Raw genomic sequence first — 17,283 nt, forward strand, 5'->3', positions numbered from 1 at the left:
CCTGGACCTACACCCGCCGTGCATGTTGGGACTTGGGGTCTCCGAGAGGCTGCTGTGGGAGGCCTGGGCTGCAGGGCCCCGAGACCAGACAGGGAATGGGGCCGAAACTTGGAACAGTGAAGCTGGGAGGAGGCCTAGACCACGGGGAGGGCCACAGGCCCTGGCTGGGCTGGGGAAGAATTGGCTGCAAGTTTATCAGCTGTGGGTGTGAGCAACAGGCACCAACTCCGTGCCCGGGAAGCACTGAAGCTAATGATTCCCGGCGGGCGTCTGAGCGGCCGCTCTGCAGCTGGTCCAGCACACAGCGGGCCAGACCGAAGGTCCGGGCACCCAGCCGCCCAGGTCACCGCGCTGCTCAGCACACCAGCCGCCCTGCTGGCCGGGAGCGAGCAAGCATGGGAGGGAGCCCTGGACACCACCTCCGCAGACCACCAGAGTGCAGGCGGGGATTTCTCACTCCCGTCTCACTGCCTAGACAAGGAGGCCAAACCCACTAGAAGACAAAGGGAAAACGAAGCTCATTTCCGTGCATGTCTGAGTGACAGGGTGAACGTGCTCAGGCGCCCTCTGCACCTGCGACTATCTTCTCTCAGCAGCCTCAGTCCTCCGGCGGTGGTCAGGCACATGTGCTGGGGCCAGTGCCAGCAGCACAGGCCCAGGGGAGATGTGGCCAGCCCTTCGCCTCCTGGGCCTGTTTCCCCGCTGGTAAAATGACAGGGAGCAGCAAGCACTTCTCTGATGCTTTTTTGCCTGTAAAGTTCTATAACTAGTGGGGAAAGGTGACCTGTGGTCCTCTGTGGGGGGTGGCGGAACTTCTTAAATCTTCCGCCAGTTCTCTGGCGGGGAAGAAGAGAGTGCTTGTGTCTGCCAGGCTGTCTTGGGCATGGCTTATTGCCCCCACTGCAGGCAGCAGATTTCTTCATAGCCTTGTGTTTTATCTTTAAACATGTGTGTAAGTGGTGCATTATATTTTGTAATACATTTTTGTTTTACAATCAAAATAGTTCTTTAGCTTATCCACCAGTGCTCCAACTGCTGATCCGAAGATCCACCACATTGTTCTGTGGAACACTTGCGCAAACCCCCGACTGGGAACACCGCGAGGATTCCGGGGCTGGCACATTTTCCAGGGCAGAAGTTCAAGTCCAAGACCTGGTGACCAGAAAGAAAACTCACCCCCCCCCACGCAAATAGCATCTTTTCTTTGGGTAATAGGACTCTGCTCAAGAAGAACAAGCAGGGATGGTCTTAGTGGTCTACCAAGAGGCAAGAGGGGTTATTTTTCAGGGGATTGAAGCAATGGCCTTTGCACTGAGCTCCATCCCCAGCGTTTTTATTTATTTTTGGAGACAGGCTCTGAGAAAGTTGCGAAGTTGCCTGGGCTGGGCTTGAACTCGATATCCTACTGTGTCAGCCTCTCAGAGAGCTGGTGTTTCAGGTGTGCACCTCACCAGCTAACGTGGAATTTCATCCCACCCAAACCTGCTTTCTTGTCCCAGTCTCTGGTCCTCATGAAGGAGGATGTGCCTGGTATCCCTGGGATTGCCGCTGGCCCCTCGAATGTTACAGGCTGTGTGTGTGCCCAGAGAGGAGGCCAGGTTAACGACTTGTGGAAAACTGTCAGTTTTGCCTTTTGCATTTTGTCATTTCCAATTTCCTTGCCCTGTCTCTCTGATTAAGTTCTAATCACTCAAAAAATATTGAGGATAGATGAGAATGGATAGACCCTTCCAAGTTTCTTCTGGGCAGTGTCAGTGCCTCATTGGAGATTTGGGGGTGAGTGGGTGTGCATTCACCCTTACATGCCCGACCACCACCCCAGCCTGACCCCACGGCCACGCGGTGAATTCACATCCTGCAGGGGAGCGCCCCCCCCATCTGACCGAAGGAAACAATTTCAATTCAATCAGAGGCCTCCTGCGGTTGGAGTTTACAAGGACTGCTGCCAAATCCCACTCGCTTGGCGAACAAACTGTGCAGACGTCAGGCCTGTTGAGAGGGCGAGGCGCGTTTCTTACTTTCAAAAGAGGGTTGATCCAAGATGTTTGTATTATTTCAGTGCTGTTTTTCCTATGGAGCTGGGCTTTGCTGGGGTGGGGGTGGAAGTTCTTTTCTTGTTCTTGATATTTTCCAGAGATCAAAATTAAAACACAATGTGCTCAGAGTAATCAGCAAGCTCTCAGAAGAATTGCCTGTACTTTTGGTTTCTAGAAAAACCCACACAGTACTTCTTAACATCGAGTGATGTGCAGAGGTACGCGGACAGCAGGGAGACCGAGATCTCCGCACACGGAGCACCTGCCCGAGCCTCCGCATCTCGAGCAGGTACTGTGAGGCCGTTTGCCCACGGGCCTGGGAGCTTGCGGAAGTCCATTCCCACCTTGGGAGGTTCTGTGTGCGACCCCCAGCACGGGTGCGGACACACCTACGGCCTTAGAGTAAGCACGCCTCCTTCACTAACGCGGCGGCAAGGATTAATCCCCCTGTGACCAGGCACTGTGTCCGGGCAGTAGGGACACCGGGCAGCGGGGGGTCGTGCCGCAGAGGAGGAAAAGCGCACTGGTAGATGGTGCGAGGCTGCGTCTGCCGGCTCTTCCTGTGGTGAGGAACACGGCACCACCCAAGGAAGCCGCATAAAGAGCAGGAATCACAGGAAGCGGGGCGGGCCTCGCGGACTTCCAGCCTCTGGAAGCTGCAAATGCGCGCCCGGGAAGGCGGTGCGGCGCCCGGCGCTTCACGCGCCCCCGCCTCCCCGCCTGTGCTGCGGCCCCGCGGCCCCACCGCGGCCCGCCGCACGGCTCGGCCTGCAGGTGACGCTCGTACACGTGGCTTCCACGACCTCACGAGGGGACGCCGGGGCCCAACACAGGCCCCTCATCTCCGCTGGGCGAAGCGCACACACAGGCCCCGCGGGGTGAAGGCCCAGGCCCGCTGAGCCAAGCGGCGCGGCGCCCGCACCCACTGTACGCGCGCGGCGGCTCCCCGCAGGGGGCCTGGGGCGAGGGCAGAGGGACGCAGAGAAGGACAAGCAAGTCGGCAGGGAGGCTTCGCAGAGGAGGCCGCTTCTCAGCCGGGCTGGAGGGGCAGCGGGCGTCAGAGGGGGCTGTGCTCCCGCGTGAACGTCCCGGCGTGTGCGTGCACGCATGCACAGTGCAACTGCAGTGACTTGTTTCGGTGGACGCTTGCGGGCTGACAATCTCTGTTTACCGTGGGCCATGAGCGCGCCGTTCTAGTTTATTGTGACTGTTGGTGCCTTTGGATTTACCCCTACCTCTGTAATTTCTGTTTCAGTCCATTTGAACATTTTCAGACAGGAAAGAGATGCCGGCGCTTTCGTCCTTGTCCTCATCCTCCTCTCCCAAGGAGCCGTCTTTTACCAGAAAGAGCCCTGGGGTGAAGCGAAGAGTGTGGAAGCTGTAAAGGAACCCGGCGGCAAGGCTGGGGCTGTGTCCCTGCACAGAATAGGGCTTTGAGAAATTCACTTGTTGGGGGGGGGATTTAGGTCAGTGGCACAGCGCCTGCCTGGCAAGTGCAAGGTTGTGAGTTCGACTCCCGGTACCGGAAAAAAAAAAAAAAAGAAATTCACTTGTACCAGCCTGGGCCATAAAGTGAGCCCAAGGCCAGCCTGAACTACATAGCGAGACCCTGTCTCAAAAAACAAAACAAAACAAAACAAAACAAAACAAAACAAAACAAAACAATTCACTTGTGATGTAGGATTGAAAGGCGCGGGCCATTACACTCTTATTCTTCATCAAGGTAACACATTTTGTCCTTAAATGTCAACTAGTTCTAGCAGGTTTGCTGAGGAAAACAGCAGCTCCCCATCCCCCTCTTCGCCTTCCCCAAAGCAACCCGTCTCCTGGGTTTACAGGAACGGCTCCATCAGGCGAAGTAACATAATTTTTAAAATTTCAACCCCCTCCCCTTTTCGCTTAGAGGTTCTTCTTCTACTTTTAGATAATTTGCTTCTGTTTCACAAATGTGGTTTAAATTTAAAAACACTCATAGAAGATTCTAATGATAATTTCGAAGTGGTTTAGGAAATTTTCTTGTTGGTTCATCACTGGAAATTCCTCCAAATCACCTTTTGCTCTTTGCAGATGCTTGAAAGGATCCAGCTCCAGCCTTGTTACGGTTTATCCCTAGATTCCCTCCAGCCTAGGGCTGCTGGAGGTGACTGCCGCGCAGGGCGTGAGACTTATCAGTGGGTTAGTCCGAGGGTGCGGTACCAGTCAGCGCTCACTAGACAAATAGGCTTAATGCAAGGTGTGCAAAGATATAAGAATTCACACGACCGGCTTACAACGCCGCACAGAGTGGAAGACCGCAAAAGGTCTGCCTGCGCGCTGGAGACCCGAGGGGTCCCGTCGGGGCCGCGGGCTCCCTGCAGTGCCGCGGGCTCGTCTGTGCCTGAAGGGCGTGCTCTGGGAGCCGGGAGATGACAGCCGAGGTCACGGTGAAGACTGGAGCTCCTCTGAAGAAGCAGAAGCGGCCTTCCTTCCGCGTCTCGCTTCCGTTCCGTTTGGCGGCAAGCCTGTTTGCTGCCGCTCACTCCCAGCCTGGGTCTTCTGTCTTCGGCACATCTGAGAACTGAGAATGTGCTGACCCAGTTTACTGTTTTTTACTCAAATCGAGGCAATCAGTTAACTATCACAGACGGGCGTATAGCTCAAGGCGATGTTGGGAGGCGAAGCTGATTGGAGGAGGTGTTCACTGGGGGCGTGGCCTGGAAGGGCTCGTTCCCGCCCCCCTCCCTTGATCTCTGCTGCTTCCTGCTGCCATGCCAGGAGCAGCCCTCTGCCATGCTGCCCTGCCTTGGAGCCAACCAACTGTGAGCGGAAGCATCTCTAGACTGAGCCAAAGCAAACCTCTCTTCCCTTGATTTCTGGGTGTCGGGTATGGTGTCTCAGCCACAAGAAAGTGACTAAGACACCCCTGGTGCCCACCCCCGTAGGTCTCACTTTAGCTCCACTGGCTGAGCCTCCGTGTTTGCAGCTTGCAGTTGGGAAGAAGGCTCAAAGATTTCCCATTACGCCCTGTTCCCATGTATGCACCATAGCCGCTTTCAAAATCCTATACCACAGCAGTAACGATATAGTTATTGAACCTACAATGACACATTGTGTTAATCAGCTTTCAATTACTGTAACAAAATACCTGATAAACAGCTTATAAAGAGGTAAGGTTTACTTTGGCATACAGTTTTGAAGGTCCCAGTCCATGGTCACTCGGCTGCACTGGTTTTGGGCATGTGGTGAATCAGCTCATTACGTCTGGGAGTATATGGCAGAGCAAAGCCCTTCACCTCCCGGCCAAGACACAAAGGAAGGAGGAAGGGAGTGGGGTCCCACCACCCCTTGAAGGGTGCACTGCAGCGACCTAAAACTAGACCCACATCTTAAAGATTTGACCAACTACCAGCAGTGACAACCTGGGAATTGAGCTTCAAACACATGGGTCATTGCAGGGACCAATTTCAGATCCGAACTACAGGACACAACACGATCACATGCAGTCCATAGCGCATATCAGGATTCGGTTTTGGTGTTGTACATCCTATGGGCTTTAGAAATGTACGCAACAGGTAGCCCCAGTATGATATCACACAGAGTTGTTTCATTTTCCTAAACACCCTATGTGCTCCACCCCGTCATCCTCTTTCCCCCCTTAAGCCCTGGCAACCACCAGTTGATTTTTTTCTAACTCTTGCAATTGCTACATCACATGGTTTAGTTTTGCGAGTGCCTGGCAAACTGTCTTCTGGTGTGATTGTACCACTCTGCATTCCCACCAGCAGTGAACGTGAGCTCCCTTTGCTCCACATCCTTGCAGCAGTTGGTGGTGTCAGTGTGCTGCATTTGGCCATTCTGTAGGTGTGCCGTGGTAGACACTGCTGCTGCAGTCTGCAGTTCCCTAATGACGTGATATTGAGCAGCCTACCATATACTTATTTGCCATCTGCAATCTTTAGTGATGTGCCCATTTAGATCTTTTGCCTATTTTTAATTAAAGTTATTTGCTTTCTCTTTTTTTGTCTTTTTGAGACAGGGTCTCCCTATGCAGTTCAGGCTGGCTTTGAGCTCACTTTGTAACCCAGGCTGGCCTCGAACTCGCAACTATCCTCCTGCCTCAGCCTCCTGAGTGCTGGGATTACAGGCATATGCCACAACACCTGATGGTTATTTGCTTTCTTACTGTTCAATTTTAAAAGTTCTTTGTTGTGAGGTAACATTATCCCATGTGTGTTTTATAAATATTTCCTCTTAGCCTGTCAATTGTTTTCTCATTCTCCTGATGGGCTATTTCTATGAGCAGAATTTTGAAGTTCTAGTGGAGGCCATCCTAGCAATTCTTTACTCTCTGAATCAACCCAATTATTTTTTGATAGTATATAAAAATGCAATTGACTTTTAATATTGAACTTGAATCTTATTCTCTCACTTTACTCACACACTAGTTGCTTTCTATTTGTTGTATTAGTACCTTATTTGATAGTGCTGGGGATAAAACCCAGGGCCTTGGAATGCTAGACAAGAACTCTCCCACTGGGCTGCGTCTCCAACTCCAGTAACATTTTTGTAGATTCAAGGTTTTATACAAACATGTCATGTCATACGCAAATAAAAGACAGTTTTGCTTCTCTTATGTGTGCCTTTGTTTTTTCTTACCTTGTTGCAAGGGTTAGAACTGATGGTGTAACATTGAATGTAAGTGACGAGAGTAAACATCTTTGTGTTGTTCTAAATCTTAGGAGAAAACTTTCGATCTTCATTAAATATAGTGTTGGCTCTAGACATCAGCTCCTTTTTGAGGGTGAGGAAGCTCCCTGTTATTTATAGTTTCTTGTGACTTTGAATTTTACCATGAATGAGTGTTGAGTCTTGTCAAATACTTCATATCTATTGAGATGATTATATCATTTTTCTTTTTTAGTTTAATATACTAAATTATATTAACGGATTTTCAAATGTAAAAACAACTTTGCATTCCTAAGGAAAAAATCTACTTGGTCATAATGCATTTTCCTTTTTCTATATTGCTGGATTCAATTTGCTAGGATTTGTTATGGATTTTTTCATGCCTATGTTCATGGGAATGACGGTCAGTCCTTTTTGTGTATGATGTCTCTCTGGTTGGTCTCTCAGTACAATTCTGAGTTCATAAACTGCGTTGGGAAATATATCTTCTTTTATTTTACAAGAGTTTCCTTAGAGTAGGTATTCTTTCTTCCTCAGATATTTGGGAGGATTCTCTACTGGAACGATCTGAACTTGGAATTTTACTTTTTAAAAAAATTAATACAATTGCTTTAATAGATTCGGACATTTTTCAAATGATTACTTTTTCAGTGAGATGTGGTAGTTTTATGATTTTTAAGGACTTTGGTCGTTTCTTCTAAGTTGTGAAATTTATACACAAATTTCTTTTCTTTTTTTGGTCTTTTTTTGAGACAGGGTCTCACTATGCAGTTCAGGCTGGTCTTGAGATCACTCTGTAGCTCAGGCTGGCCTCAAACTAGTGACAATCCTTCAGCCTCAGCCTTCTGAGTGCTAGGATTACAGGCGTGCGCCACCATGCCTGGCAAATACACAAATTTATACATTATTGTTATCCATTAAATGCCTGCAGGATCTACTCACCCTTCCATTCCTGACACTGGCAACTTGCGTCATTTCTTAATTTAGTCTCTATGGGTTTTTCAATTTTATTGATAAAGAACCAGATTTTAATTTTAGTCATATTATCTTTTGTTTCTGTGTTTTCTATTTCACTAATTTTCTGCTTTTACCTTTATATTCCTCTCTTCTTCGTGATTTGGATGTATTTGTTCTTTTTCAAATTTCTCAAGGTAGAGGATTATAGCATTAATCTGAGACATTTTTCTTTTTCCAGTGCAAGGATCTAATACTATATAAATTTCTCTCTTAGCACTGTTTTACTTATATCCCACACAATTTGATTTTATTTCATTTATCTCAACATATTTTAAAACTTATCTGATGGTAAGATTTTTTTCCTGTGAATTATCTATAAGTATGTTATTTAATTTCTAAATATCTAGTGGTCTTCAATATAGTTTTTTGTTATCAATTTCAGTTTAATTCACTTTGGTCAGAAAAAACTTTACTTTTTATTTTATTTTTTATTTTTTTGGTTTTTCTCCGGTACCGGGAACCGAACTCACGACCTTGCGCTTGCCAGGCAGGCGTTTTTGCCGCTGAGCTAAATCCCCAGCCCCCAAAGCAGATGTCTTTGGTTTTGGTTTTTCTCTGGTACCAGGAATCGAACTCACGACCTTGAGCTTGCCAGGCAGGTGCTTTGCCGCTGAGCTAAATCCCCAGCCCCAAAACTTTACTTTTTAAATATAAACTGATATATAAAACATAAATATTTCATTAACTTATTTTTCTTTTAAAATGATTTTGCTTAATTCTTCTGTTTTTCTTCCTGTGCCAGCTTGCTCTGGTTTAAATGTTCATGGCATAAGAAGACTTGTCAGCCCTGGTTCTATATTACCTCTCTGCTCTTGGACCCAACACTAGCCCTGGATTTCAATTCTAAAGTCTCAGGAGATTTTCTGATTGGACCAGTTTGGGTCAGGTCCAATAAATTGTGGTCAAGGAATTTGCTGGCACATAGAATTAACAAGGTCTGGTGTAAACTTTTAGCAAGGGTGTGGATCAAAAGAGTTTAGAAAAAAATAATACACAGACTATATATCATCCCAAGTTACATTTATTCAGCAGAAACATTTTATATTTGACGGGGAAAAAACTTTGGGATAAAATTGGAACCCACACTTTCAAAGAGGTTGGCTCTTTGAATGGTGCCCATAAGGATTAACTTTGATTTTTTAAGTTGCTGGGAGTCATAGGATAAATGTGGCACACCTTCTTGAAGTGTCCCTTTTACCAACAGTTTTGGGAGAAAATTTTATATTAAAATAAACATGAATGTATGATGGGATAGACTGCAAAACAGCCCAGAGTTGTTTTCTTGGAATGTAACTTGAATTTCATGGTGATAGGTGGATCCCTTGTGGAAAAGATCCTGCAGGTCCCTCATTAAGGACCCCAGAAAACTCAATGACTGGTGTCAAGGGTCCTGTCTAGAATCAGTCTTTATCCTTGTTAGCATTGAAGCAACATGATAACCTCTGGCATGCACAACCCATGTGAGTATTTGCATTTGGTCACGAGCCAGATGCTCCCAAACCTTCTAGATTCACAGGCACAGAGCAAGGATAGCAGTCATGGGCTGGTCTCAGGCACACCGAGGACACGCTGGTTAAGTCAGCCTCCTGGACTTTGTTTCTCATGCACTTACTTTGCTAAGATAGAGGGGAAGGAAGCGGGGATGCAGAGGTGAGGCTACATGGAAGCGGCAAAGCTACTCCCGCTGTTGGAAGAAGAAAGGAGGGGAAGTAGAAAGCTACCGAGATTATGCTAAGAAGCCATGCTTAGGATGAGACAACCTGCTGTCTTGCAGCCTGATCAGTCAGCTCAGGCAAAATGGCCTGGGAGTCACCAAGGCGAATAAACACGGACACTGCGCGGGTTCAGGGCCGTGTCCCCTGACCCTGCTCTCTACCTTTTGGCCCTCTTCTGGGTCACGTTTGTAGCTGAGCAGTCACTACATTGACAACAAAAGACCACGAATAACGGAAAAAGGAAATGAGAGTTTCTTCTTAGCTTCAATTTTCTTGGGGGAAAATAATGTGGATTACTGCCTGTACGAGAAGGCCCACACTGCTTGCGGTCCAGTTATGACATGCGCAAGGACGTAGTTGCTTTGGGTCTCTTCCTCTCCTACTCGGAAGGCGTCACTGCTGAAAGGGATCTGAGACACAGGCTTGGTGTGAGCGTCAAACCTCCGGGTGTTGAGAAGGATGCATTCTGGAATCCGGAGCCTCGTGGGCTGCCGGCCTGAAGACCCCCGCTCTGCTTTGCAGCTGGTTGCTAATGTCCTACCCTCCCTGCCGGGTAGCTTGGTCCTTTGAGCCCTGTTAAAGGGTGTGCATCCCTGGGAAGGACGTTCATTTTTCTTCATCCCAGTGCAGGTGTGCAGACAGAAAGGAGACAGGTGATTTGCTCCCAGCTACAGCTCTGCCGCCGGATTTCTGTGGTCCTGGCGGTAGCCCCTTTTTGAAGTTCACTGCCTTCATCTGCACAAGAAGGGGCCAAATCAGAATACCTCTGCTGTCCCTCCCAGGTTCCATGCTCTGTGACGCTCAAAGGAAAAGACTATGCGGGCAGACACACCTGTGGAAAGGGTGAGCAGGTTTCTGCTCAGGGCAAAGGGCCGGGAATGGGCAGGCAGACACCCAAAGTCAAACTTTTCTTACCTCATATTTCTGTCAAGGGAAAGCCCGGTGGCTGTATACTGAGATGACCACAGCAGCAATAAAGATTACTGTTCATGCCTGTCATATGCTCCTCATGTCTTGTCATCCTTCACCGGCAGGACTCTGGGTGCAGCAGAACGGCTGAGGTGTAGGATCCTGACGCACACCCTGCATTCATACCTGGGTTCTATTTTTTTTGTTGTTTTGGTACCGGGAATCGAACGCATGACCTCAGGCTTGCCAGGCCAGCGCTTATGCTGCTGAGCTACATCCCTGGCCCAGTACCTGGGTTCTAAATCCTTTAGATGTCCTTAAAAGTCCACAGTGCCAGTCTCCCCCTCTAGGTAGAGGCAAGCCACGTGTGTTTGGGACTGTCCAGCCTGTTGGCCTCAATGACTTACAAAGAAGAGAAGGTGACACCAGACCTGTCTCTGGGGTACATTGAGTCAAGTACAGTTGTTTCAAAGGGGTGGAGCAGTGAGTGGAAATGCCATGTACAGTCGTAGGCAAAGGGAAGTGCACGTCCGGGTCTGGGGAGGAGACTGCACTTAGGAGTCACTTGTCAGGAAGGGGTTGGGGATGCCCAAGACCTCCAACACTTTTTTGAACTTAATGATGTGTACTTCTTATTTCTGATGATCCACAGCATAAATTAGAAGATGTCATAAAGAAGTACAAAAAATTTTTGAAAGATTTATGTGCTTTCAAAATCCTCAACATGGCTCCTTGTCAAGCGGCTCGGGAGACAGTTGGGGCTGATTAAGATTCCCATTCCGCTGAGAGCAGCTTCTGGTTTTTGAGCAGAGGAAGACTGTGTTCCTCGTCTGTTTCTCCATTTCTAAAACAAGCGGTAATGCTTGGATTTAGGAAGAGTCCCCCACAGAGCGTTCAGAGGCGGGCGCGGCGGAAGGAAGCTGGCCCCTGGGCTGCGCCTGTGGGGGACCTTGTCCCGCCCCTTCTCCCTCAGGCTGTACCCCTGCTCTCTGGCCCCGGCTGCCGTGAGAAGAGTGGCGTGGCGCCACCAGGCACCCCCGCTTCTCCTCACCTCAGCCCCAGCGGTGGAGCCAGCTGACCGGGCCCTGAGAGCCTGGAGCTGAGCCGAAAGGGAGATAGCTTCCTCTAGGCCGTTTCTGTCAGGTATCGGTGACAGTGACAAAAGCTGACTACCCGTCCAGCCTCAGCTCCATTTACATGGAAACAGTTCCGGGTCAGGGGAGGCGCGGGGTACGTTCTCAGTGTCTGGGTATTAGGGACACTGAAGAAAGGATGGAGCAGGTACCTGGCGCAGTGCCCCTCACCTAGGGAAGGCTAGTGCCTGGCACCCTCCCCCCCATCCCTTTGCCAGCTCAGGTCTCTTCCAAAGGGGCTGCGGCTCTTGCTGGAGGCCTGCGCGGACTTAGAGACACGAGGACGTAATTAACTGCTCGTTTCTGCCTCGACCTGCTGACCCCGCTCTGCAGAAACCACTGCAAAGATACAATCACCTACTGTTTCCTGGTTCCTCGGTGCCTCCAGCGCCTGCGCCTCTTAGCAATCATGGCGTTTGTGTTTATCACTAATATCCCAGTGCAGGCGTCTCTCTGCTCCCCTCGGGTTCCTGCCTTGGCCCATCTGTGCTCAGGTCATCAACTCTCTCAGGAAAATTCAGACGCTGGTGAATTAGATGAAGCCCTTAGCACCGAGGGCCAGAGCATCACCTGCTTCTGATCCTGGGGCAGGATGGTTTTGTGCCCCAGAGACCCCGTCCAGTCAGTGCTGCCTTCCAAATCTCCCTCCTCACGTCACCATCGAGGGCCTCAGCAATTGTTTTCACTCAGCAGTTTAATCTGCTGCTCCTTTGACCTGCAGGCCCAGCCCGAGCAGCTCACTGGCTCTTGTGCTGTCATTAACATGTTTCTAACTCAAAACAGCTGCTCCTGCTCAGCCTCTCCCCCTCTTCCCCATGTTTGCTCCTTAGAAGACAGATCTCGCTTATCCAGAAACTTGCGGGGGAAGGGGGGGATTTATTTTTTGAGAAAATGAGAATTTTTGAAAGATAAAAGATTTTCCTTTTTCAATACAGACAACTCTTTAATCTTAACCATTTTGATAAACATCTTTCCAAAACCCATTATTCGTGCTCTCCCAAACGGGGAAATAGAACGTACTTATCTTTTTTTCTTGATGTCTCAGGATCATTGCAGTGAACAAAAGTTTTCTTGTTTACCACAAAACAGTAGGGCCCTGTTGGTCCTTTGGGAACATAAAGAATCCTAGATTTCTGTGATTTTGGAAGTTATTTTGTAAACTTTTAAATAGCGCTCAGCCTCTCTGCCCTTTGCCGCCGTCACCTGTCACCTGGGTGTTATGTACGTCTTTGGGATTCTTCCGCCATGCTTTTCTCATTGTCAGTGTCTACAGTGTGCAAAGAAGACCAGTACACACACACACACACACACACACACACACACACACAGATGTTGCCGGGATGTGTGTGTCAGAACTACAGGGAAGGACTGAGCCTTTCCTTGTGAGTAAATGGAATACAGTGTGGTTCTCTATTTAGGTTTTACAGGAGCCATTTTTGTTAGGGCTTAAAAAAATCGTTTGTTTGGTTTGGTTTGGTTTTTCTCATGTTAGAAATGCAAAGCTGCAAGGCACATGAGTCTAATATGGGTGAAAAGTTACCCTGAAATTTTCAGGGGCCATCACTTTCTAGGAAATTCTTCCTCCGAGTCATGCTTTATGTCCCTTAGTGTAGGCAGTGGTCCCCACGGGGGACTCCTCTTACGGAAGGCCTTCGTTTCATTAGCCCCACTTCACGGTCTTAAAATGTTATCCCTGACTGTTGTCATTTGTTTCAAACCCGCAGGTGTGAAAACAAACAGCAGCCCCAGAGCTAACTCCCTCAGCTTCCTCCCGCACCGTCCTCCTGGGCAGAGCCCTGCGGAAAGCCGCGCAAGCGAGCAAGGCCGTTGGACAGCGCGTGACCCACACCAGCCCCGCCGCACACTGCCCCGAACCGAAGTCCTTTCCACCGGGACGGAGGTATATGCTCTTTCGCATTGCTGACTTTGACCCTGAAGCTTAGCAGAGAACACTTGTGCGACATTTTCTGGATCAGTTCATCACCTGCTCAGAGCAGACATGCATTTCTCTCATCGTTGAAGGGAAACCAGACCCATCTGTGTACTCCTGCATGCTGCTTTGTTGCTCTCTGGGCCTTGCTGTTGCAGACCCGGAAATATTAGTAAAGGGTGTGAGTGCGGCGCGCTCCGACCGCACATCCAGCCCCAGTGAGAGCAGCGCTAGGAGGTGGGAGTCAGGGGTGGGAAAGGTTCTCTTTTTGCAAAACAAAGTCAGGCTGCCGGCTCTGCCTCAGGATCACCCGGAGCGCTTGTTTAGAACTCGGTTTGACTACACTTAGAGGAGGAGGGGCCTTCGTAATGTGCATTTCTTTCTTTTTCTTTTTGGTACTGGGAATCGAACTCAGGACCTTGCGCTTGCCAGGCAGGCGCTTGTGCCGCTGAGCCGTCTCCCCGGCCCTGTAATGTACATCTTTAACGAACTAGATGATACCCCGGTTTTTTGTTCACACAGCCGGATTTTACACCTCTGACTCCTGTCAGTACTCGGAATGGCGGAGCTGAAGGACTGACTCACTCGCGCTGGCCCTCCCGGGCTGTGTGGGCCGCCGCCCGCTCGCGCGGCAGCATTTGAACTCACCGCGTCGGCCTGTGCGAGCGCTCCGCGGCAGGCAGGGAGCCGGGGGAGCTGCGTTCGCTTACGGAGCCGCGTCGGGAGGCAGGGCTGGCGCGGGCCTGCTGGCCGTACTTCACTGCGCACCGGCCGCTCCAGGCCCGAGACACAAGAGGAGGCTTTCCTGAAGGGCCTTTTAGAGACAGGCGCGAGCTGAAACCCGGCCCCGAGCGCTCCGCACGCTTTGAGCGCGCTGCGCATCTGCCCCCGGCAGAGGAAGGCCCGGGTGGAGCCCTGGGCAGGCCGCAGAAATGGGAATCTTCAAAACAAGGACAGTCTCCTCCCTTTCTGTCCATCCCCTTCAATTTTCTGATCCTTTCCCTCCACTCCCTCTTTCTTGTAAAGACTCAAACTCTGAAATAATTATATGAAATTAAGTCGGTAAACGCCAGCCTCGCTTCCTCGAGATTGATGTGTTCACGTTTCGGGCAGTTTTCTCAGGACTCGGAGGGACTATTATTTCTGAGCTTGGCTGGGAATCTCCCTCCTCCCCGGGCAGAGAAGAGCCTCCTCCTCCGAAACCGCAGTTGCTCTCTTCCGTGACACCTCCCCCGAGACACGGCCTGTGCCCAGGAGAGGTTCACGCAGTGCGTTTCTGTTTGTTTGTTTGCTTTCCTGAGTGCTCAAGGATTTTCTTCTGGCCACACCTACCCGCAGCTGCAAAAGAGGAGAAACTCTCTGTGCCAGGCTGAGTGGGGAAAGCACGTGTCCCTTGGCCACAGGGAGGGACGGTTTGCCAGTCCGGCTCGTGGGGAAGCGGGTGAGGGAGACTCTTTCCAGCCCCACCTGTCTGCTCCTATCTGTGTATCGGGATGAGCAGGCGGTGGATTGTGAGCGAAAAGGCATCTTCATGCAAATTATATTGCCCTGAAAAATAATAACTCACAACGGTGTGACCTTGCTCTCACTTTCCACTACGTGCATAAGATAAATGCGAGATAACTAGGATTCTCTGCCCTGGAGAATGGCTTGGGCGCCCTGTCCTGCAGCTGGGCTGAATTCCCCACGTTGCCTTGGAGCCTGCAGGGAGACTAGCAGCGTCCGGTTCAGGAGGTGCCTGCCTGCCTGCCCTGACACATCTCTGCTAATTATGACGGCTTTGTAACCCTGGGCCCTTCTGCCCCCGGGGCTCGTAAAAGGTGCCCGCAACCTCAGCCTTCCTGTGCCTCCCTGCCCCTAGGTAGAAATCCTCCCCTTGCAGGAAGTGCAGAGCAGAGTTCAAAGCTTTCTTGGTCAAAAGAAGGTACGCCTGATCCAGTATAACATGATTAGGTACCAATTAGACCGAAAAATGCCGGGTCCCCTGCCTCTCTGGCCAGCGCTGGCCCCTGGCCACCCCTGCCTTTTTGGAAGATATTTACCCTTTCCTCGGTCAGCAGGAAAACGCAAACTCAAACTGAGCACGTCTAGGGTCAACGCCACAGGCCTCGGGCTGTGTGCGGATAAGGGGCTCTAAAGAGTCTGAGATGTGAGGTCCCCACCGAGCGTAGCTCAGGGACAGAGCTCAAGGGAGAGAGGACACAGGGGAAGCCCGCGTCCACGGACCCCAGCGCAGGCCCCAGTGCTCTGGTGATTCGCTGTGTGACTGCCAGGCCTGTTTCCTTGCTATAAAACAAGCCCAGTTCAACCTATGGTAGAAGGAGGTTAAAGGGGACCGTAAATCTTTCTGGGCATTGAAGATGCGTGGCAAACCCAGCCTGATGTCTTTTACATCTGTTTCGGGCTCGCAGCCTCAGCTGGCTCCGCTGCCTTCTCTGCCGCGGTCCCTCCAGGCACCCCCGGCCGGCTGAGTGGCAGGTATAGAGTGTCCCCTCCGAGCGCTGGGGATGAGCGGGTGCGCGGCGGGGCAGCAGGCAGGCCCCGCGGGCTGGCCCGCTGACACTGTAAGTCTACACCCAGGCTGCCGGAGGGGAGGCTGCCGGATTGACGGTGTGAATGGCCAGCACACACGGCCTGCAGAGGCTGGCGGGGGTGGGAGAGCGCCGGCTGAGGTGGGTCACACGGAGATTGAATTTCAGCTGAATTAGATCAGAGCTGTGGGAAACCTCTCCTCCCTCACACACACAGCTCTCAGAGGAAGCCGTGGGAGGGCGGCTGGGGAGACAGAGGCAGGCAGCTGCGATGAAGTACCGAAGCAGCTCACGGCCGCTAACAGCTAACTTAATTACTGTCTGCCTCTCCCCAGCGTGCCGGCCAGACTCCCTGGACTCTGGGGTTTTAGACGGAAAGGCTCCGGGGTGGCAGGGATGGATGGGGCGGTCAGCACTCCTAGCGCATGCCCGGGTTGGGAGTGAGTCTGTGTGTGTCTTGAATGGAGGGAAAGCATGAGTGTGGAGGCATGGGGCAGGCGCGAGCTTTCAGTCACAGCTGCTGAAGGCAAACTCCAGAGGGGATTTGGATGGCTTTTCCTGGTCCCTCCAGGTTTGATGTTTTATAGCATTTCATTAACATGCAACGCGAGCTCTCAATACCATAACTGTTTGCGGCTGCTGCTGCTGCTGTGAATGGCCCCTCTAATCCTCTTTCTCTGCCTAATAACCTGCCACCATTCCAGTGACCCAGAATACTGGCTTTTCTTGGGGCGGCACTGGAGGAATGGAAAATTGGGGGAAAGTTTTAGAATTAAAACAGGAACACTTGCAGTCCTATTAAAAAGGGCAAGAAGTCAGCTGTTTGAAATCCACCCCCTCAGCGGGGGTGGGGAGAGCATTTCCAGGAGGCAGTGGGAACACATTTGTTTCCTAAGCTGGCACCAGAGCGACTTTCTCCAGGACAGCCAGGGCCTGGTATTCTGGGCACACCATTTGAATTGGGAGCCTTCACGTGATTCTTTCTTCTTTTCCTGTCACTCAGCAGAGGCTGGCAGCAAAAATTCCTCCAGCAGCTCCCCCTGAACCATGCAGAGAACAACTCCCTCCCTGGCCGCCCAGGCTCCTTAGTCTTCTGGTGTGTGCGTCACCTTGGAGCCTGCCGCTGCCAGTGAGAAAAAGACCCCAGAGGAGATCCCTCACTTATCGTGACGCAGTGTGCTTTCTACAGAACGCACTTTTCCGTGGACTGAGGTGCGTCTGGAGCTTTGCACCACGTCTGGCCCTGAGGAAACGGGCCAGGGTGTCCCAAGGAAGACGAAGGGTCACCCCTCTTGGAAGAGGAGCCGCGCACAGGGCGGAGGCAGTCTGCCGTGTGGGATTGACTCG

The 17,283-nt window shown here is 50.8% G+C and overlaps 1 long non-coding RNA gene across 1 annotated transcript; it reads left to right on the forward strand.

Annotated features, from left to right (window-relative positions):
* Positions 1-1,433: 1,433 nt before the first annotated feature.
* On the forward strand, positions 1,434-15,270 carry LOC106149383. The gene is made up of 3 exons (XR_001235535.1): positions 1,434-2,325; positions 13,200-13,375; positions 13,928-15,270. It is a non-coding gene; the product is annotated as an uncharacterized LOC106149383 (long non-coding RNA).
* Positions 15,271-17,283: the final 2,013 nt, after the last annotated feature.

This window comes from Chinchilla lanigera, unplaced genomic scaffold, assembly GCF_000276665.1.
Source record: "Chinchilla lanigera isolate Chin_1 unplaced genomic scaffold, ChiLan1.0 scaffold00043, whole genome shotgun sequence".
Classification (NCBI taxonomy): Eukaryota; Metazoa; Chordata; class Mammalia; order Rodentia; family Chinchillidae; genus Chinchilla; species Chinchilla lanigera.